General features: G+C 38.3%; 1 protein-coding gene and 2 long non-coding RNA genes across 7 annotated transcripts in view; all 3 read right to left on the reverse strand.

Moving 5' to 3' along the window:
- Window positions 1–22,470, reverse strand: part of LOC113048375 (arachidonate 5-lipoxygenase) — a 102,777-nt gene that overhangs the window by 25,402 nt on the left and 54,905 nt on the right. The gene's annotated exons all lie outside the window — the stretch shown is intronic.
- Window positions 1,691–3,911, reverse strand: LOC113048380 (uncharacterized). 2 transcript variants are annotated; one of them, XR_003276463.1, is made up of 3 exons: window positions 3,769–3,904; window positions 2,757–2,936; window positions 1,691–1,749 (listed from the first exon to the last, which is right to left on the reverse strand). It is a non-coding gene; the product is annotated as an uncharacterized LOC113048380 (long non-coding RNA). The 2 variants fall into 2 exon arrangements; XR_003276462.1 differs by lacking the exon at window positions 1,691–1,749 and having other exon boundaries at window positions 2,791–2,936; window positions 3,769–3,911.
- On the reverse strand, window positions 4,068–5,888 carry LOC113048378 (uncharacterized). Of its 2 annotated transcripts, XR_003276457.1 has the most exons (5): window positions 5,456–5,888; window positions 5,212–5,340; window positions 4,697–4,789; window positions 4,134–4,520; window positions 4,068–4,077 (listed from the first exon to the last, which is right to left on the reverse strand). It is a non-coding gene; the product is annotated as an uncharacterized LOC113048378 (long non-coding RNA). The 2 variants fall into 2 exon arrangements; XR_003276456.1 differs by lacking the exon at window positions 4,068–4,077 and having other exon boundaries at window positions 4,084–4,520; window positions 5,456–5,887.

Below are 22,470 nucleotides of genomic sequence, written 5' to 3' on the forward strand. Positions count from 1 at the left end.
GTGACTAATTGTAGATAAAATATGATTAAATAAATCACTGGGACATAAGTTGCCGTACAACAAGAATGACCCAATTATGTTTTTGCAACTAGGCACCTAACAGGCAGTGATATAAGAGGATTTTTAATATAAAGTAAATAAATCAGCACAGAAACCATAATCCACTACTTACCATTCATAATCCTCATGTTTATGTTCTATTTATTACAAACTCAGTTTGTGAATGTGTCATCGTTAACTATAAAATAAGATACTTAATAAATTACCCTGCTAACAACATTACGTAACTGTTACGTAACTGCGACGTAATCTGGTGACCAAAGTTTCGTTGTGGCGACGTAACTAGTTACGTCGTGGCAACCGGAAAAGTGAAAGGTGCGTATACGTCGCCACAACGTAACTTTGTGACGTTGCCAGTAAGTAACTGCGACGTTGTGGCAACGTCGCGGATCGGTGGTCGTGTGCTGGTAATCAGTTGGTCATTTTTTTTAATAATTATTCTATGGGCGGACATGCAGCACTTGAACCTAATTTATGTCCTCATATGCCCAAACTAATTTAAAGGATGTTTCAGCAGCTGTGAATGATGAATACATACTCGAAATGAATTCAGTTAATTTATTAACAAGCAAATATGAACAGTAATACACCCAGATTATTAATAAAAACAGGATATACAGCGAAATATGAATGAAAGCATTCAGCCCATACAGAAGCACATAGATTGAGATATATTAATAATAAATACATTTCCATATATTGAAATATCTATACCCTTCTGTAAGCATCCAGGGTCAAAACATTATGCACAACATGCAAGTCTTAGTAGGCACTCAGTACATTGCATTTAAATATTATCATTAACAATGCACACATTCATCAACTAATCACAAGATCCCACAATAATCTTCAGCTAATCACACCCTTAACCAAACCACTACAAATAATTCATTGAAAATAATATGCAATAGCTTATGAACAGATGTATTATAGCAAATCAAGTTTAATGAATCTCACACCTATCATACAGCATTATGGCCAGTTCACACTGCCACAAAAATATATCTAAATATATACAGTATTGTTCAAAATAATAGCAGTACAATGTGACTAACCAGAATAATCAAGGTTTTTCGTATATTTTTTTATTGCTACGTGGCAAACAAGTTACCAGTAGGTTCAGTAGATTCTCAGAAAACAAATGAGACCCAGCATTCATGATATGCACGCTCTTAAGGCTGTGCAATTGGGCAATTAGTTGAATTAGTTGAAAGGGGTGTGTTCAAAAAAATAGCAGTGTGGCATTCAATCACTGAGGTCATCAATTTTGTGAAGAAACAGGTGTGAATCAGGTGGCCCCTATTTAAGGATGAAGCCAACACTTGTTGAACATGCATTTGAAAGCTGAGGAAAATGGGTCGTTCAAGACATTGTTCAGAAGAACAGCGTACTTTGATTAAAAAGTTGATTAGAGAGGGGAAAACCTATAAAGAGGTGCAAAAAATGATAGGCTGTTCAGCTAAAATGATCTCCAATGCCTTAAAATGGAGAGCAAAACCAGAGAGACGTGGAAGAAAACGGAAGACAACCATCAAAATGGATAGAAGAATAACCAGAATGGCAAAGGCTCAGCCAATGATCACCTCCAGGATGATCAAAGACAGTCTGGAGTTACCTGTAAGTACTGTGACAGTTAGAAGACGTCTGTGTGAAGCTAATCTATTTTCAAGAATCCCCCGCAAAGTCCCTCTGTTAAAAAAAAGGCATGTGCAGAAGAGGTTACAATTTGCCAAAGAACACATCAACTGGCCTAAAGAGAAATGGAGGAACATTTTGTAGACTGATGAGAGTAAAATTGTTCTTTTTGGGTCCAAGGGCCACAGGCAGTTTGTGAGATGACCCCCAAACTCTGAATTCAAGCCACAGTACACAGTGAAGACAGTGAAGCAGGGAGGTGCAAGCATCATGATATGGGCATGTTTCTCCTACTATGGTGTTGGGCCTATTTATCGCATACCAGGGATCATGGATCAGTTTGCATATGTTAAAATACTTGAAGAGGTCATGTTGCCCTATGCTGAAGAGGACATGCCCTTGAAATGGTTGTTTCAACAAGACAATGACCCAAAACACACTAGTAAACGGGCAAAGTCTTGGTTCCAAACCAACAAAATTAATGTTATGGAGTGGCCAGCCCAATCTCCAGACCTTAATCCAATTGAGAACTTGTGGGGTAATATCAAAAATGCTGTTTCTGAAGCAAAACCAAGAAATGTGAATGAATTGTGGAATGTTGTTAAAGAATCATGGAGTGGAATAACAGCTGAGAGGTGCCACAAGTTGGTTGACTCCATGCCACACAGATGTCAAGCAGTTTTAAAAAACTGTGGTCATACAACTAAATATTAGTTTAGTGATTCACAGGATTGCTAAATCCCAGAAAAAAAAATGTTTGTACAAAATAGTTTTGAGTTTGTACAGTCAAAGGTAGACACTGCTATTTTTTTGAACACACCCCTTTCAACTAATTGCCCAATTGCACAGCCTTAAGAGCGTGCATATCATGAATGCTGGGTCTTGTTTGTTTTCTGACAATCTACTGAACCTACTGGTAACTTGTTTGCCACGTAGCAATAAAAAATATACTAAAAACCTTGATTATTCTGGTTAGTCACATTGTACTGCTATTATTTTGAACAATACTGTATATGTTTAAGCAATTAACATTAAATTCTAAAATCTTAAGTAATTCTTACTTTCTCTATTCTTGCAATATTCTAGTGTTCATGTCCCTGAGTAATATCTGCATCCACCGAAGTCTGAAGAGCTGAAGAACACAATATGCTAGTAGACAGCAATCCTCGTGAGAGAGAGGTCTGGTGTGGAGGGTGGATCTGGAACTGACTTCTCTTGATTATCTCTTTTCACAAACTGCCCTGAAATACAATTCAAACATTAACAATGATTGTTATAAATGTAATGTAAGGCTCTTAAACTCATAATGCTCATTTTGGAAATATAGTTAATATCACTAATATGCAGCATGCACGATAAAAGGAAGTGGTCAGTAATTACACTTTGAGGTATTATATCTATGTCAGTAAGGCTACCTTTAAGAAAAAATAAAATGAATAAATTAAGTTGTGTTATGCATTCAAATAGTTAGACATGCTAAAATACTGAATTTGTTAACAATAATAATAAAAAATAATATGCTGGGGAAAAAATTAGGGCCCTAAATATGTTTTTTTTTAATGTTTAATAAATTGATGTGAAAACGTATGTACTACGAAAAAGGAGTAGAGAAAAATGTATTTTTAAAATATTTATTTTATCATTGAGGATTTCTTAAAAAAAATATATATATATATCGTCTCGCTCTCATGAACCCAGTCTCGTGTTTCGTCTCATCTTGTGGGATAAGTGTCTCATCACACCCCTAGTAGCCAGAGCAAGAGATACATTAGATTTCTTTTGCATGTCTGACAGTCTAAAATTAAGCAGAAGTATTTCGAAAGAGTTAAACCTGTATCCTGTTTTCTGGGTAACATTGAGAATATCACTATATATTGTTGCAACACCCCCGCCACGACCAGTCTGACGGGGATCATGCTTATAGCAGTAGTTTGGTGGAGTTTAGACTAATGCTAAATCAAAAATGCCTGTCAAAATTAACACTGGAACAAACACAATCTTTATTGTAGTAGTACTTCTATTTGAGCGTGTAGAACAAAATTCATCATAACAGTTATTTGAGAATTGGCTTACTAGTCATATGGAGCGAAGTGTCCTGGAGATGTTGTCCAACAGGAGATCTAAAAAGCCTAGCTCCCAGAAAAGATTCCAATTATTAACAAAAAGCAGTTTCTGTTCTTTACAGCATGACTATAACCATTCGTTTAAAGCAAAAAGTCTGCTGAACCTTTCATGTCCTCATCTATATGTGGGAAGTGGTCCTGACACGATTATCATCATGCAGGCGATATGCTGCGCACCGTCTCAATCAGGCTCCTGAAGTCCCTCTTCAGCGTCTCCGTCCGCTCTGATGCCCACCTCACTCTTCAGGATCACGGGAATCTGTGCAGAAATATCAAGAACATGAGCACCAGGGAAGTAGTCAGTGTGGACTTTACCTTCAGCTAACATAGCGCAAACGTGCCGGACGATGGAGTCTCTGATGATCACAGCGTTTTGTTCTGTCTCGCGAAGTGGAGCGAATCGGGTTCTGGTGGAGATCCTGAAGACCGGAGGCGGCGGATGGAGAGAGGTCGTCGCCCAGGGCCTGGATCATGTCTTACACTATGAAATAGGGTGAAGGACATCTGGGAAGATCGCATCCTGGGTACATCGGGCCTTTGCAGAGAACCACACAGAGTAGAGGTGGTAGTAGGGTTAGCTGTATACTTACCCTGGACTTATGAGCATCAACCCCTGAATATTTCCAGCACAGCTCTCCACTCGCTCAGCTGGGCCTGCTTCTCCACAATATCATGGATCTGTATCTTCACGGCCTCCAGCTCCTTATTAGAAATAAACAAACTAGAGCATAGGGGAAATGCAGAAAAGAAAAATAGCAATATGGAAAACATACAAAAATCTTTAGATACCAGAATTCACATGTTTAGATTTTACAGATGCATGATGATATATTGTAAAAAATAAATATGAAGTTATTTAATAAGCTTTGTAGCATCACCTGTGTTTTCTATCTCTGTCAGCAGGTCCCGTTAGACATTTTCTTGGAACTTCTCCTCTGTTTTAGAGGGTTTTTAAGACACTCCTGAAATCACTGTACAATTTTTTTTATCAATATTTGTTTACAATGATAAATCAGAACAAGCTTGAAACAGTGGTTTGAAATAGTTTCAGCCCATTTTAGACCGCGAGTGACGTCACTGATAGACTCTACAGTGCAGATTTTTAGGTTAAATTAATTAGCTTAACTTTACTTTAATTTATCTATTGACAAATTACCATCAAAACATTTACAAAACGATCAAAACCGATCCTTTACGCATAAGATGTAATTAAAAGGCCAAACTTTCATTAATAAGGGCTCAAATCTAATATGCTATAACGTTAATTATGTTTCTATGCTAGCGTAATACTTGATAGCAGACCTTTCAGGAAAAATACCATAATCACAGAGGTATAAATATTAACAAAAAGTACTGAAAGTAGACTGTGGATGATATTAACGTGTTACTTAACAAATCTGTCGCAGTTGTTGGCCTTTTCTTTGGTATAACTGACGAGAAACAGAGAAAATGTCAGACGAGTCCTCTCCTCTCCAGCAGCTGATGTGTACGCGGTTGCCATGGTAACTCAACGGCTAGAAGGCTAATAAAAACAATAAAATAATAAAAAAAAGGTTTTAGCGACGTTAGACTTTTGTTTTTACTTTGTTTTATACATTTTATCAACCAACTTATTTATTATAAATTGTAAAACTCACTTCAGAAAGCTAATTCTCCTGTCAGACACAGTTGAAGTGAAAAGTGCGTCAAACAAACGCGCTGTCCTTCTGATACAACATACATAACAATCTCTGCTGCAGATGAGATGGTGTAGCCAGTCTGTGTCACTATTTCACGTTCATAACTCCTTACGAGATAGAAAGTTTCACAACTCTTTTCTTGTCAATACTGTGCGCGCGGTGCGTCAGTTGTGGAAGCGCGCGCCTGTATGTCACGTCACTATATATTAAAAGCATGTCCATATTCTGACTTGGTGAAAAGAAACATATTTTATCTTTAAGGAACGTTTAATCTTGAGTCTGAAGTTTAATTACACTTTTTAAATGGCTCTATACTCAGAGAGCATATAAAGAACGTAAAAAAATATATGGTAATGATATTACGTGCATACGACGTTGTAGTTACGTTGCCAGTAAGTCATGAAGTTACCAATATATTACCAAGGGGCAAGGAACTCGACCGGAAGTTGAAGTCGGGTGGGGGCTGCCATCTTTTAGCAGAACTTCACTTGCGTTAGCATCCCATTGACTCCCATTCATTTTGGCGTCACTTTGACAGCGAATAACTTTACATCTGAGGCGTTTAAAGACTCTGTTTGTCCATTATTTATTTCTAAAGATACACGACAATGTATAAAGGGCTCCATTACCTTCTATGTTACATTATGGCCCCGTATAAACAGTTTTTGTAAAAAATAGGCTAACGATTGCGTCATAACCACTCGTCTCTCTGTCGCATTACCGTACAGATAGGAGGAGAAGCTCGCAGGCAATTAACTTAATATGGCGTACTGGCGTTACATTTTAAAATACTATACAACATAATTAATCAGAATACTTACTCCTGCTCACTCACGACAAAGAACTCCCCGCTCAAGCTCGCCGTCTCTGCAAGATTAACGATGGCAGTTTGCACGCACAGCCACTTAGAAGATTTACATCTGGGCAGACAGGTTGCTGACGTCGTCAAGCTTCGTTTGAGTCTGCGCGTCAGAAACGGAAGTGCTAAAAAACGCTAAAACTGGGCTTCATTCGTCTCAATTGAGTTCCAATGGGGTCGCTGTGTCCATTTCTTTTACTGTCTATGTATATTACCAATAGAGGACCTATCTGGGACGTTCTTGGTTATCTGGTCACGTTGGAAGGACGTACTGACGACGTTGTGAGTTGGTAATGTGATGGTAATAAAATTACGGGCATGCGACGTCGTAGTTACGTTGTCAATTGGTAAGTCATGGAATTACCAAAAATTACCAGTACGTTACGTAACTGTTACGTCGTGTGTTAGCAGGGGTATATAGTAAATACATATCTATATACACACGTGTGTGTTTGTGTGTGTGTACATATATATATATATATATATATATATATATATATATATATATATATATATATATTGTGATGATTGTAATTGTAATAAGATTGTAATAAGGAACCACATAGCTATTTTTTGTGTCCCTCCCCCAAAGGAAATCTAGATTTGTATTAATTTATTTTTAGGTATTGTTTTTGAAACAATATCATATAGGTGTTGTAGTGGCGATCTTACCACAACAACAACAACAGAAAAAAATACCTGAGGGAATTTGAAGTCGTCTCCAATGCGTAATGGTGCAAGATATCAGGTCTGCCATGACACTCGATTAACACTTTATTTTATGCAGAGTAGAATTACTTACCAACACTGCTGTTTGCATTACTGATGTAAATTGAGCTCATACGTATGCAAGCAACATTAAACATGGTGCTAATGGCTGAACATCACAGAATCCATCACAAACATCCACACCTGAACTATTGAAAAACTATGTGGCTCCTCCTGATCGTAATTCCCATCCACTGGTTCACCTGTGTCTTACTCATATAGCCTCCACAACTAACGTAATGCTCTGCCTATGCCCCCTAGTGTGCAGGTGTCAGAACGTCACCCCCATGCAACTTACCACTAACAAAAAACATAACACATATCAAAATTGGCTACAACAGGTGTAGTTCCACACATCACAGATGGGAAACCATGCAGGACAATGGCTGAAAGCTTGTCCACGGTTAACGAACCTGTTAACACTGGTGTTCCACCCTGTTAGGCTCCTTTCCACCCTCTTAGACAAGACATTTTAAATAATAATTTGACAGCAATGTTACATGTTTGGCATACTTAATCTTAATTTGTGAGGTTAGGAGCACTAACAGGATATATATATATATATATATATATATATGTTTTCGAACTCATTTTTTATTAATTACAAGCCCTATTCGCAAAAATTGGCACAAAAAGTACCTGTTCTTAATAGTTAAGACATATTCTATTCATCAATAATTGTTTTGTTATTATTTAAAAAATTGTGATGTAGTGATTCTGGCTATGGCAGTTCAACTCAAATCACACTTCATAGAACAGCACAAAACAAAATTAACCACACTCTTACAATTGCAAAACACCTAGTAAATGTCTAGTAAATTTCTCCTAATACAGGTCCTTCTAAAAAAATTAGCATATTGTGATAAAAGTTATTTTCCATAATGTTATGATAAAAATTAAAATTTAATATTAGCAGGGCAATTGAGCACAGTAATACCATGGTCAGTAAACCATTTACCAGTGGTTTTGGCACTGTGAGCAGGTGCCAGGTCGTGCTGAAAAACGAAATCTTCATCTCCATAAAGCTTTTCAGCAGATGGAAGCATGAAGTGCTCCAAAATCTCCTGATAGCTAGCTGCATTGACCCTGCCCTTGATAAAACACAGTGGACCAACCCCAGCAGCTGACATGGCACCCCAGACCATCACTGACTGTGCGCACTTGACACTGGACTTCAGGCATTTTGGCTTTTCCTTCTCCCCAGTCTTCCTCCAGACTCTGGCACCTTGATTTACGAATGACATGCAAAATTTGCTTTCATCTGAAAAAAGTACTTTGGACCACTGAGCAACAGTCCAGTGCTGCTTCTCTGTAGCCCATTTCCTGCACACACCTGTGCACGGTGGCTCTGGATGTTTCTACTCCAGACTCAGTCCACTGCTTCCGCAGGTTCCTCAAGGTCTGGAATCGGTCCTTCTCCACAATCTTCCTCAGGGTCCGGTCACCTCTTCTCGTTGTGCAGCATTTTTTGCCATGCTTTTTCCTTCCCACAGACTTCCCACTGAGCTCCTTTTACATTATAATCCTCTACGTCCGCTAGGTTCTCAAAACTCAGGCAATTTGATAATACCTAGAATATCAAAATCAACTGCGGGCGGCAGATCCTTTTCCTATTTGGCGCCTAAACTCTGGAATAACCTACCTAACATTGTTCGGGAGGCAGACACACTCTTGCAGTTTAAATCTAGATTAACCCTCTGGTTTCTAAGGGTATTTTTGGGGCCTGGAGAAGTTTTGTCATGCCCTGACATTTGTGCTTTCAGCTTCTTATAAATATCTAAATGGGTAAAGTCTAATCTCACTGTAATCAGCACAAACTTTGCTATAATAATGATGATATGTGAGCAGCATGTATGTACATGATTGTGTTTTTGAGGGGACAAAAAGGGTTATGCGTGTGTGACAGTATAGATGTTTGGCTTCGGGCTACTATTGGTTGCTTGAGGTAAAATTATTGAGCCTATCACAGCTAAAAGTGGAGCATATATACCTGCTTTGTAATGAATCACGTAACAGAGCTTCTTCCCTGTTTTCCGGTTCACCATGCAGAGTGTCCTGCGGGAAATTTGTCTGTTTGGTCCCTCGTATGGCATGTAGAAGATTGAGTGCCATTTCCCACGACTGACGTGCTTGTGTAGAGACTCTACAGGTAGGAATGCGATTGTTTATAGCATTTATTTAAACTTTCTTATAGGGCAGTGGGTAAACCAAAATGCCTTCTGTTCTATTTAAAGTGTGCGCATTGATTTCGCACTTTGGACTGCCGTGACTGGATTCCTCGCACCCCAAACATGCAGTGTATTCTGCAGAGTAGCGGGGAGGATTCCCATTGCTTGGGTTACCTGTCATTCGCCCGTTGTGCACGGAGCGCAGCTGTTTTGTTGCCGTCTTAAATAGATATCAAAACTAAACGATTTGTGTCAATTTCACCCCACTCTGGCTGCGGCCGATCAAGAAACTGTTAGTGTGTTAATTACGTATGCAGGTCGACAGGAGGAATATCACCGCCCTACAGTTAGTGTGTGTGTGTAGACTAGGGTTGCCACCTTCAATATAGAAAAATAAGGGACCCCCGTGTGTGTGTGTGTGGGTGTGTGGGGGTTGGGGGGGGGTTGGTACGGGTTGGGCACCCCTCGGGGCCACGATGACCACAGTGGTATTAAATCACAACTTTTAAAGCATGTTTTCATAAAAATATTAATAGCTCATGAACTTTAGTAATTGTGTCAGGTGGCGTGAACACAGATTTTTGATAAAACATTTGTCATTGTTTGCAGACAGTAACACCATCCAAACTGTGAAACCACATAAATAACCGATCTACAAAACACATTTTTTTTTATTATTATTGGTAGGTTAATCTATTTTATATAGTCTATTGTAAATTCTATAGTAGCCTATTGAATAATGGAATCATTTAAATTAGTTAAGTTGTTTATTTGCTTCACATAGGCACTGTATTTTATTATTAAATATATCTCTTATCTCTTATTAAAATAATGCTTATGTGTCTGACTGTAGCCTACACCTTAACCATAATAAACAAATCGTTAACACTTTAACTAAGGTTAATTAGTTAACTACATTAATTAACATCAACTAATAATGAACTGCAGTTATACAGCAATTGTTCATCTTTGTTCATGTTAATTTCCACATTTAACAATACTTTAAAATCTTGTTAATATTAGTTAATGCACTGAAATAACATGAACAAACAATGAACAGCTTTATTTCTATTAACTAACATTAACAAAGATGAATAAATACTGTAGCAAATGTTTTTCTTACTCATTGTTAGTTCATGTTAGTTAATACACTAATGCTTAATAAATTAACCTTATTATAAAGTGTATGAAGTCTTCACAGAACGCCGGTGGGATGATCTGCATGAGATGCTGCATTGAAGACAACTCCGAAAATACGGGACAAACCCCGTCCCGTATTGATTTAAAACGGGACACACTATTTTATTCTCAAATACGGGTCGATTCCGTATTTTAAGGGACGGGTGGCAACCCTAGTGTAGACTACCTGTGTGTGTGTGTGTGTGTGTATGTGTTTATGTGTGTGTGTGTATGTTTACAAGGAGAGTGTTTTGTGTTTGTTGGTAATTGTATTGGTTTCTTTCAAATGTTTATTAGACCCGTCGACCCAGGTTCTCGGTCACGAATGTACACACAAACAGAGAGATCCAAGAGGTCAAGATTAACAAAAGCCACTAAGGGAACACGAGAAAGCAGGGTGACAAAACAAGGACTCCATGAAACAGAAACGAACCAGGTTTATATGGACAGGTGAAAATGATGAAAGTGGAGACAGCTGAGTGCAATTAACAGTGATGAATGGGACAATGGCTAGTCGGAAATGTAGTGCCTGCAGTAGGGTGACTCTATGGAGAAGTGAGACCACTAGTGGACACCTAGGGAAACACATACCAGACACTGTGACACCATGGAATAAGACGGCTGGTAATTTTAGGAGAACTCCTCACAAAGCAGAGTGTTCTGTAACAACAGTGAACATTCTATATAATTAATTAAAAAGTTAATTTTTTCAGCAACCACAAATTTAATTTTGATCTACAAATTCTTTGAGTTTCAAGATACTGGAGTTAATCCTTGATTGAGAATATCACAAATGCTCTCATGAAGTTCATCATGAATTGAAAGCTCTTCACAGTTGCTTACATTAAGATATAAGTCTAGATATAAATCTCAGCTGTATTAATAGCTTTAGTGCTTTTGATAGCAATTCATCCCTTTAATTAATCCTTAACGGTGTTATTTATATTTGTTTTCTTACGTAAATTTGTTCTTATTTTAGCGTGGACAGGACTTTTATTTGGTCTGGTGATGTGATGTCATAGGGCCGCACCACGTTCCCGCATCTGTGATTCTGCTGAAGAAGGGGGAGTTCTTTTAATAATTTAAAGTGTAACACCGTAATGCTTTATTTAGTGACGTTAATGAAGGTTATTTTGGGTGAGTAAAGCATATTTGCACATGAGAAACAAATGCTGCTTCTCATTTTGCTCCTTGTATCGTGAATCAGTTTGTAAAAACTCGGTCACTGTAGTGCAGTAGAGCTTTTCGAAATTCAGAGTCAATTGAATCAATTGTATAGCAAAATGATTCAGTGATTCAAAGTGCTTTTGCTGTCTCTTTTTATTTATTTTTTCTAGCTGACTAACAAGCTGGACATTGAATGACTTTCCTGAGGTAAAAGTATTAATATTGGTATCATTGACATAACAGTGAAAATTAATGTGTCAGGGTTTGGCAAGGAGGAACTCAGGTGCAGACAGGAAGTAACTAAACAAAGGATTTATTTGTACAAAAAGGGAAAACAAAACCCACGAGGGGGAAAACAACGGCTAGGGCAGAAACTAAACAGGATTGACAAGATAAACAAACTCTTAAACACTAACTACAAACAAACACTCAAGGTTATACAAAGAGTTCAAGGATACAGAAACATCTAGAGACACTCACGATCTGGTAAACAATCACAAATGTGGAACAATGAACCGACGAAAGAAGGAGCACACTAGGAGATCTAAATAGGGGTACTAATTAAGACACGACAGGTGACACAGATAGGACAATCACGACAAGACTAGGATATAGTGATGGCCGATTCGTGAACGAATCGTTCAATTTAACCGGTTCTTCTTAGTGAACCGGTTGAACCAGTTCACCAAATCGAACTGAATCGTTTGAAACGGTTCACGTCTCCAATAAGCATAAATCCACAAATTACTTAAGCTGTTAACTTTTTTAACGTGACTGACACTCCCTCTAAGTCAGAATAAACTAATATCCCGGGGTAATCCATTTACTCAAACAGTACACTGAATGAAATGCTGTGAAGACCGAACTGAAGATGAACACCGAGCCGAGCCAGATAATGAACAAACACGCCCACTGCTGGAGCAGTTCTCGTTCTCGAGTCAAGAACCGGTTGCTTCGGTGTTCGGATCACCAGTACACTCAACCGAGAATCGTTTCTGTCGGACGCGTCCGATTTGAGAACCGATGAGCTGATTCTCGTTCTCGAGTAAAGAACCGGTTGCTTCGGTTTTCGGATCACCAGTACACTCAACCGAGAATCGTTTCTGTCGGACGTGTCCGATTTGAGAACCGATGAGCTGATTCTCGTTCTCGAGTAAAGAACCGGTTGCTTCGGTTTTCGGATCACCAGTACACTCAACCGAGAATCGTTTCTGTCGGACGCGTCCGATTTGAGAACCGATGAGCTGATTCTCGTTCTCGAGTAAAGAACCGGTTGCTTCGGTTTTCGGATCACCAGTACACTCAACCGAGAATCGATGAACTGATGATACTGCGCATGCGTGTAATTTTGTAAGTATTTTGTTAAACATCGGAAAGTGTGATAAAATAACTATATTTTATTTAGATTTTTTTATTATTATTTTTTTTAGAATAATGTTTCCAATCTGTATATTGTATATAATGTATAGGCCAAATGGGTTTTCAGGGAAGTTGGACAATAATTAAGACTCTAAAGACTCTTATGTTTAATAGGAATAAGGGATGATTTATGAGATATCTGTACTGTATTTATAGTTAATGATGACATTCACAAATTGAGTCTGTAGTAAACAGAACATGAACACGAGTAGAGCAGCTGATGACACTGAACTGCAGCACGTGCCGGTTAGAGCGATTCTCGTTCTCGAGTCAAGAACCGGTTGCATCGGTTTTCGGATCATCAGTACACTCAACCGAGAATCGTTTCTGTCGGACGCGTCCGAATTGAGAACCGATGAACTGATGATACTGCGCATGCGCGATTCAGCGTGAAGCCAACTGACTCACAGCATGTCTGAACCGAAGGGATTCTTTTGGTGATTGATTCTGATTCTGTACTAGTAACGTTATGAGCGGGTATTTTGAGGGCTTGGATGAAGGGCAATCTGGCGAAACGTAAGTTCATTTAATAACAAATACATCGCAATGGATTATGTTTAGTAAGTGGATCATGGTTTCTGCGCTGATGACACCTAATTTATTTACTTTATATCTTCAAGACTTAAATCCTCATATGCACATTATTGCTGTTACTGTATTTAGGTGTTGTTGCAAAACTCAAATGTAAACTTTTCATGATTATGAGGTTTTAACTGACTAAAGTTATGATTAATGACTTTATATATTTGAATGTTTGATAGACGTGACGCCATTACGTCATCGCCAATGACGTCATTACGTCGAGCGTGAAAGAACCGATGAACCGGTTTTTTCAACCGGTTTATTGAATCGAACCGTCCGAAAGAACCGGTTCGCGGAAAAGAATCGAACTTCCCATCACTACTAGGATAACAACGGGGGCGGGGCAAGGGAACGAGACAACACAAGCACATGGCCCAAAGACAAGGCCATGTGCTTGTACACAAAACACGGGTCTGTCATGATCCTGCCTCAAGACTAGAGAAAAATCAAGGACACGAGGGTAGAATCATGACATAATGCTTATGAATATACAAGGAGAAAAGCAGAGGACCTAATACAGAGTGCTGTGGTACTTCATGCCTTGCGTAAATGAAGAGACGTCTCCTGAAACACAAGTTGGTAGGGATCAGATCAATAGATAGGGCCTAAACCATGTTAATGCTCGTAAACAAACGCCAACATAATTCTCTAGCTATGTAACTGTGAAAGGGTTCTTAATATCTTAAATAGTGTTACTGTGGTAACATACTTTAATACACTTCTTGGGTGTTTTTGAGGCTCTTAGCTTGTTTTAAGTATTTCATGTGATTCTGCACACTTCTAAGTGTGTTGTTTGGTTAACATAAAATTCATATCAACACCAATTGGCAGCAGGAAGTGTTTACTGTTGGTATATGATGATTAAATGTCTATTTTTTATGTCTCTTGCTTTGTGCCTTTAAACCAAGGTTAACATTTGTATTTTTTGGACCAGATTCTGCTGAAAAAGGAGAGTCAAGATTTGAATGAAACAAGATTTATCTGCATGAGAAATGTCATGACTTCATTACTGGAAAATAATATTTTAGTTGGTCACAGACCAAAATGACTCCATCAATAAAAAAAAAAGCTCGGAAAACTGGAACTAGAAGTAATTTCACCTGCCAACAATGTGGAAAGAGTTTCAATAGAAATGGGAACCACATGAGAGTTCACTTTGGAGAGAAGCCATTCACATGAAATCAGTGGAAAAAGTTTTGGACAAAAAAGAAGTCTTAATTAACACAAGAGTCTTGACGCTGGAGAGAAGACTTACACTTTGATAATGCCTCAATATACATTTAAATACGCAACCTAATAGAAGTAAATAAATATGTATAAAATATGTATAAAAATAACTAAGGAATTCACAAGCCTTTCTATAGAGTCCTATACAGGACTCCAGTGGTAACACTATGACATTTACATTTAGTAATTTAGCAGACACTTTTATCTAAAGTGACTTACAAATTAGGACAATTGAAGCAAAGTCAACAAAAGAGCAATGATTCACAAGTGCCATAACAAGTCTGTTAGCTTAACGCAGTACACTTAGTCAGGTTTTTTTCTTTAAATAAATAAAAACAAAACAGAACACAATAGAAAAAGAATAGAGCAAGCTAGTGTTAGAGGTATTTTTTGTTTTTGTCAATTGTATAATAAAATAAAGCAGAATACAAAAAGATTAGAAAGCTAATTCGTTTTCAAAAATTAAATTTCAGGTTTTCCTTTTTTGCTCCCAGCAGAAGGTGCTATTCCACCTTAAAATATTGGATTTTAAAGACCTAGTCTACATTTTAATCTAAAACGCTGCATTAATAATAATAATTTAAAAAAAATTTGAAACAAAATAATTGCATTACAAACTGTATCATAATTATTGAATAAATATTAATTAGTACCATAAAATTCCCTAAAAATACAATAGTAAAAATATTAATTAACAAAAATAAATTTGATTTATTTTACTGAAGAAAGTTACATTTCAGGTGTCCGTTCACTTATGAACACAAAGACCATGAGTGTGACTCCCAAGGAGCGCAGAAAAGTATTTTGTGTTTTGCGCTCACAAGTTCATGTCTTAAATTTCCAAACATGTTACCATGCTGATAATTCGTTTTTTGGCTACACTTTGGATCTAAATAGCCATTGTGGAGTTGATGGTTACAGTCTGTTTATATGATCGTTTGGTGATTTTATTTGAACAGCTGTTAAAACCATGATTCTGTCAAAGTTCCCTATAAATAAAATAAATTCCTTCAGATGTAAATTAATCTGTTTCTCTCATAAAGATATTACAATATTAAGTTTACTATTAGGTTCAGAGAAACTACAATTGAGCTTTTCATAAGATAATGTGTTAAATGCAAAAGTAACATTCAACTCACCTTTATTAGTCACATCCATTCATGGTATGCATTTAGTAGTTACTCGTCCATCCTTTTGTTAATAAATCCTGTTTTCTTTGTGTTGAAAGAGGCTCTGCAAGTCAATAGTATATAGTATAGTAATAATATAATAATATATTAAGTAATAATATGCCATGGCCACGGAGGACTATGTAAGAGCTTTGAGTGTCTAGAAAAGCGCTATATAAATGTAAGGAATTATTAAGGTGTAATAACAGACTGGCAATGTCCATACCTGTCTAATGTCCACTGAAAAAGCCACTGGATCCCTGTGTGGCTGAGTATTCTGTTACGGGGAAGGTGAGACAAGAGTCGTTTGACCTTGTTACCAATAAAGCCCGCAAATGGATCCAAACACAGGCAGGGTAGAATCAATAGCAAACAGGTATGGCATGGGCAAGAATAGTCCTTGGGAGAGCATGGGTCGACGATCGGCGAACAGTATCCGAAGGGCAAGACAAAAAGGTCAATACAAAGTACACAAGCAAAAATCAAAACCACAGAAAGACAGGCAGGACAAGGAACACTGATAATGACTGGTAGAACAGCAACAGCATGAGTGTGATACACACTATAAAGCTGTGTTATCAGGTGAGAGTGTGATTAGGAAAGTGGCTGATGGTAGATGTAGTTTGAGGTGATGTATACTAGTCTGTGTGTTGTGAGAATTCATAGTGGTGTAGTGTTATAATGTCCATGTGGTGGCTAGTGACATTTGTTTGTGCCTGGCCAGAAGGACAGGCACCGGATTCCTAACACATGGTAATTAGCAACTAGTTATTCGTGAGAATTGGTCCCTAAACTAAAGTGTTACCAAACATTGCATTCCAGGGCCCTGTTTTATGATGGGGCTCCTTTCTGACTGCAATAGTGGAGAAAAGTTTGCTACATTTTGATCGTTTGGGCCAAGATTGAGAAGTCAGGGCGATGGGCCAAGGTGGAACAATGGTATCTGAGACCGGAGGTGGGTCCCCACACCCCAGGAGGATTTAAAGAGGCCAGGATATCCTCCTTTCTGAAAATCAAAACAACTTCTTGCCAACAAGAGCTTGCCAAAATGTACAGGGTGAGGTGAGACTCCAATCCAATCCCTCGAACTCCTCACAATCTCCCTTGGTGAAATGACAAATCAGTAATCATGACAACTAAGTAAGGGAAGACGGTGCAAACTGAAAACAAATACGAAGTGAAACGTAAGACTGTGACAATTACATTATTAATGGTATAAAATCTTCATAATACAAGAAGTTTATCAGACCATCATTTTGAGCTTAGAATGTACACATTTTCCCAAGTAATACATGACATTATAAACTCAATCAATTACAGTGCATTTACATTATTTTTATAGCTCAAGTCTGTTCTGTTGTCGTTCATCTTGCCATTTTCCCCTTAGGGTTAGGGTTATTAAATGCAATTGTGGTTTATTTGTGTAGCACTTTTCATAATAGAAACTGTTGCAAAGGAACTTGACAGAAAATTACATTTCTACAATATTTAGGAGTAGCTTATAAGTGGTGACTCTCAGTTTAAATGTGCACATGACAGGCATTTTCAGAAAAATTTATACAAGACATAGTCAGCCAGACGATGAACAATATTAACAGCAATTATTATATGATGCAATTACACTTGTAGCAATATTTGTTACAGTAGTTCTGTTTGTTGTTTCAGGGTTAGAATCATCTGGGGTCTTCTGAGGGTCAGCATCATCTCTTCTCAGGTGTTCTGGATCCAGACTGGAGCTTGTGTAAATCCTAGTTACGCAAAACAGAGAAACAAATAGAGACATCATTAGTGTAGCTGCTTTTTCAACTGAGAAACAAAGAGAGACATAATTAGTGTAGCTGCTTTTTCAACCAAGTACAATTAATTAGTTTAACCCAAGCTAAAGAATAATAATACACATTTGATCAGATACAGCTGTAGTCACAAATTATGAGATGCATTATTCAAATGCTTGGCAAAAGAGATGTTTTTAATCTAGATTTAAGAGAGAGTGTGTCTGAACCCCGAACATTATCAGGAAGGCTGTTGCTCGGGTTAAACTAATTAATTTTTACTTTGTTGGAACAGCAGTGATGTCTCTATCTGTTTCTCTGTTTTGCATCCTGTGGTAATTTACATCCTGTGGTAACTAGGATTTATACAAGCTCCTGTCTGGATCCAGAACACCTGAGAAGAGATGATGACCTCAGATGATGCTAACCCTGAAAAAACATACAGAACTAACAAATATCGCTGCTTACGATGCAATCACATTATAATTGCTTTAATAGTCAGGGGTGAACATAATATTTTTTCAGCCTGCTTCTCATAAGAGAACCTGGAGATTTAGTCCTCACACTGCATATGATCACAAACCAATGTAGAGACAGGAAATTATTAAAATAACAAGGTAGAGTGAGTGGCGAGTGAGAACAATGGCAGTGGCAACAGTCCAGAGAGAATTCCTGATAGTGGATATTAGATTGTGGCTTCAAAGTATGGAGTTGGGATCCAGGAAACAATGAGGGAACCCACAAGAGGATTGTTAAAGGTAAACCAGAGGTAAGCCAGACACGTTAGTGTAACGAGTCTGGTACTGTCCAGTGTCATGAACAGTACACCAGACACTAAAGCACTGAAGTGCAGGTGGCTTTATACTGGGAAGTATAAGTGAGGGATCGGGTGTGATTGGGAACAGGTGATGGTGATGATGGAGGTGGCCGTGACGGTGATGTATCCCTGACACATATAGCGTGACTCATGAAGTACAACTATAAACTGTTTTTTAAATAAGTTATAATATTATTGCACTTAACTTTTTTATTTATTTATATAAAATAAAAAAAAATGAATAGTAATGTGATAATATTATTAAAAATGAAGGGTAGGTCTAGTTAAATTAAAATACAATTGTTTTGTAGTAGACCTAAAAATAAAATGGTAATGTTTACTACTACTTTGTTTAACTCTTTAAGAAGAATGTTTATGTGTGCTGTAGATAAAGAAATAGTGTTCACAAAATATAAGGCTGAGGAAGGGATCTAGGTGTTTTCAGGTTTGTGATTATGGGGTGATTGCTATTGTATAAAAACAGTAGGGATGATCTTAATTGTTCTCACTATTAATATTGATACTATAAATGGTGATGGGATACAATTTCAACAGAATGGGATACAATTTGATTGCTGAGCAAATGATGATAATGACAAGAGAAGATAAATACATGGCCACAATATTGTACTTTACAACAAAAGTTGTGTTACTTTACTGCGTGTTCAAAGAAAAACTCTACATCACTTTTTCAGTAAAAGAACCAGAATACAAAAAATATATTCTTAGGGCTCCACCTAGTGGTGGTCCGAAAGAACTCAAAGAATTTACATGAGACATCTTGTTAACTTAAAAAAAGTTTATTCTAAAGCGTACTCAGTTACGAATGTAACCTCAGTTCCCTGAGATACGGAACAAGTACGTACTGTGTATGGGGAAAATCTAATTTTTTCCTCGATACTGAAGCCTTTTTTCAATAACACAGAGCAACTGCACTGTCATTGGTTTAATCCGATAAACTATGCGATAAACTATCCGACAATGACAGCACTGCATAGCTGCACAAGCCTATGGCGATGCAGTGCGCCAAAGCCCGCCAAAATGGGTGGGGAGAATCGCTATATAAGCAGGCAAATCGCCAGAGGAAATCAGGTCATGCGACTGAAGCCATAGCCTCAGTATATAACACAGTACTCTTTCCGTATCTCAGGGAACAGAAGTTAAGTTCGTAACCGAGTACGTTCCCTTTCAGTACTTCACTCATACTGTGTATGGAGAATGTATTAAGCCACGCCGTGCCACCGTAGGGAACGACAAGAATTGTCTTGGACACCTTGGTGTCGAGGGGACAAGTGGGAGAGCCAGAGCTGTTGAAACCTTTATGCTACACTGCTAAGAAGGAGCTAGCTCCCTGTAGGTGGCATGATGATGGAGTCTGATAGAGGCCATCGTTATCATACCAAAAGGACCCGAGCATTCAAGGTCGAGATGTCCAGGTTATAGAATCTGACAAAATTGGATGGCGAGGACCAGCCGGCCACCTCACAGATGTCCTTGATAGAGAAACAGCTAGACTAGGCCCATGAAGAGGCTATCCCTCTAGTGGAGTGGTCTCTCATTCTCCCTTTTCTGTCCAAGATACTAGAAAAGGTGGTATCCTCACAATTATTTTCCTTCTTAGAGAAAAATGGTATATGTGAGGATTTCCAGTCAGGATTTAGACCGTATCATAGTACTGAAACTGCTCTCCTTAGAGTTACAAATGATCTGCTCTTATCATCTGATCGTGGGTGTATCTCTCTATTAGTTTTATTGGATCTTAGTGCTGCGTTTGACACAATTGACCACAACATTCTTTTGCATAGACTTGAACACTTTGTTGGCATCAGTGGAAGTGCATTAGCATGGTTTAAATCGTACTTATATGACCGCCATCAGTTCGTAGCAGTGAATGAAGATGTATCATATCGATCACAAGTGCAGTATGGAGTACCTCAAGGCTCAGTTCTAGGGCCGCTACTCTTCACGCTTTATATGTTACCCTTGGGAGATATCATCAGGAAACATGGTGTTAGCTTTCACTGTTATGCTGATGATACGCAGCTCTATATTTCCTCGCAGCCCGGTGAAACACACCAATTTGAAAAACTAATGGAATGCATAGTCGATATAAAAAATTGGATGACGAGTAATTTCTTACTGCTAAATTCAGAAAAAACAGAGGTGTTAATCATAGGGCCTAAAAACTCTACTTGTAATAACCTAGAACACTGTCTAAGACTTGATGGTTGCTCTGTCAATTCTTCGTCATCAGTTAGGAACCTAGGTGTGCTACTTGATCGCAATCTTTCCTTAGAAAGCCACGTTTCTAGCATTTGTAAAACTGCATTTTTCCATCTCAAAAATATATCTAAATTACGGCCTATGCTCTCAATGTCAAATGCAGAAATGTTAATCCATGCATTTATGACTTCAAGGTTAGACTATTGTAATGCTTTATTGGGTGGTTGTTCTGCACGCTTGGTAAACAAACTACAGCTAGTCCAAAATGCAGCAGCAAGAGTTCTTACTAGAACCAGGAAGTATGACCATATTAGCCCGGTCCTGTCCACACTGCACTGGCTCCCTATCAAACATCGTATAGATTTTAAAATATTGCTTATTACTTATAAAGCCCTGAATGGTTTAGCACCTCAGTATTTGAATGAGCTCCTTTTACATTATACTCCTCTACGTCTGCTACGTTCTCAAAACTCAGGCAATTTGATAATACCTAGAATATCAAAATCAACTGCGGGCGGCAGATCCTTTTCCTATTTGGCGCCTAAACTCTGGAATAACCTACCTAACATTGTTCGGGAGGCAGACACACTCTTGCAGTTTAAATCTAGATTAAAGACCCATCTCTTTAACCTGGCATACACATAACATACTAATATGCTTTTAATATCCAAATCCGTTAAAGGATTTTTAGGCTGCATTAATTAGGTAAACTGGAACCGGAACACTTCACATAACACCGTACTTTCTACATCATTAGAAGAATGGCATCTACGCTAATATTTGTCTGTTTCTCTCTTGTTCCGAGGTCACCGTGGCCACCAGATCCAGTCTGTGTCCAGATCAGAGGGTCACTGCAGTCACCCGGATCCAGTACGTATCCAGACCAGATGGTGGATCAGCACCTAGAAAGGACCTCTACATCCCTGAAAGACAGCGGAGACCAGGACAACTAGAGCCCCAGATACAGATCCCCTGTAAAGACCTTGTCTCAGAGGAGCACCAGGACAAGACCACAGGAAACAGATGATTCTTCTGCACAATCTGACTTTGCTGCAGCCTGGAATTGAACTACTGGTTTCGTCTGGTCAGAGGAGAACTGGCCCCCCAACTGAGCCTGGTTTCTCCCAAGGTTTTTTTCTCCATTCTGTCACCGATGGAGTTTCGGTTCCTTGCCGCTGTCGCCTCTGGCTTGCTTAGTTGGGGTCACTTCATCTACAGCGATATCGTTGACTTGATTGCAAATTAAAACAGACACTATTTCAACTGAACAGAGATGACATAACTGAATTCAATGATGAACTGCCTTTAACTATCATTTTGCATTATTGAGACACTGTTTTCCAAATGAATGTTGTTCAGTGCTTTGGCGCAATGTATTTTGTTTAAAGCACTATATAAATAAAGGTGATTGATTGATTGATTGATTCCTATGGGGCACTTAAGGCCCATAAAGAAATAACACAGAGTGATAGCATCGACTATCCAATGCGAGAGGCGTTGCTTTGAGACCAAAGCAGACAAAAAGCTGGTCAGATTGCCGGAATGGCTGTGACCACTTAAAGCACTCACTGGGCAGAGTAATTCCAGCTCTCGCTCGCCTGACAAAGGAGGCAGTGCCGAGAG

The sequence above is a fragment of the Carassius auratus genome, chromosome 29 (genome assembly GCF_003368295.1).
Source record: "Carassius auratus strain Wakin chromosome 29, ASM336829v1, whole genome shotgun sequence".
NCBI classification, from domain to species: domain Eukaryota; kingdom Metazoa; phylum Chordata; class Actinopteri; order Cypriniformes; family Cyprinidae; genus Carassius; species Carassius auratus.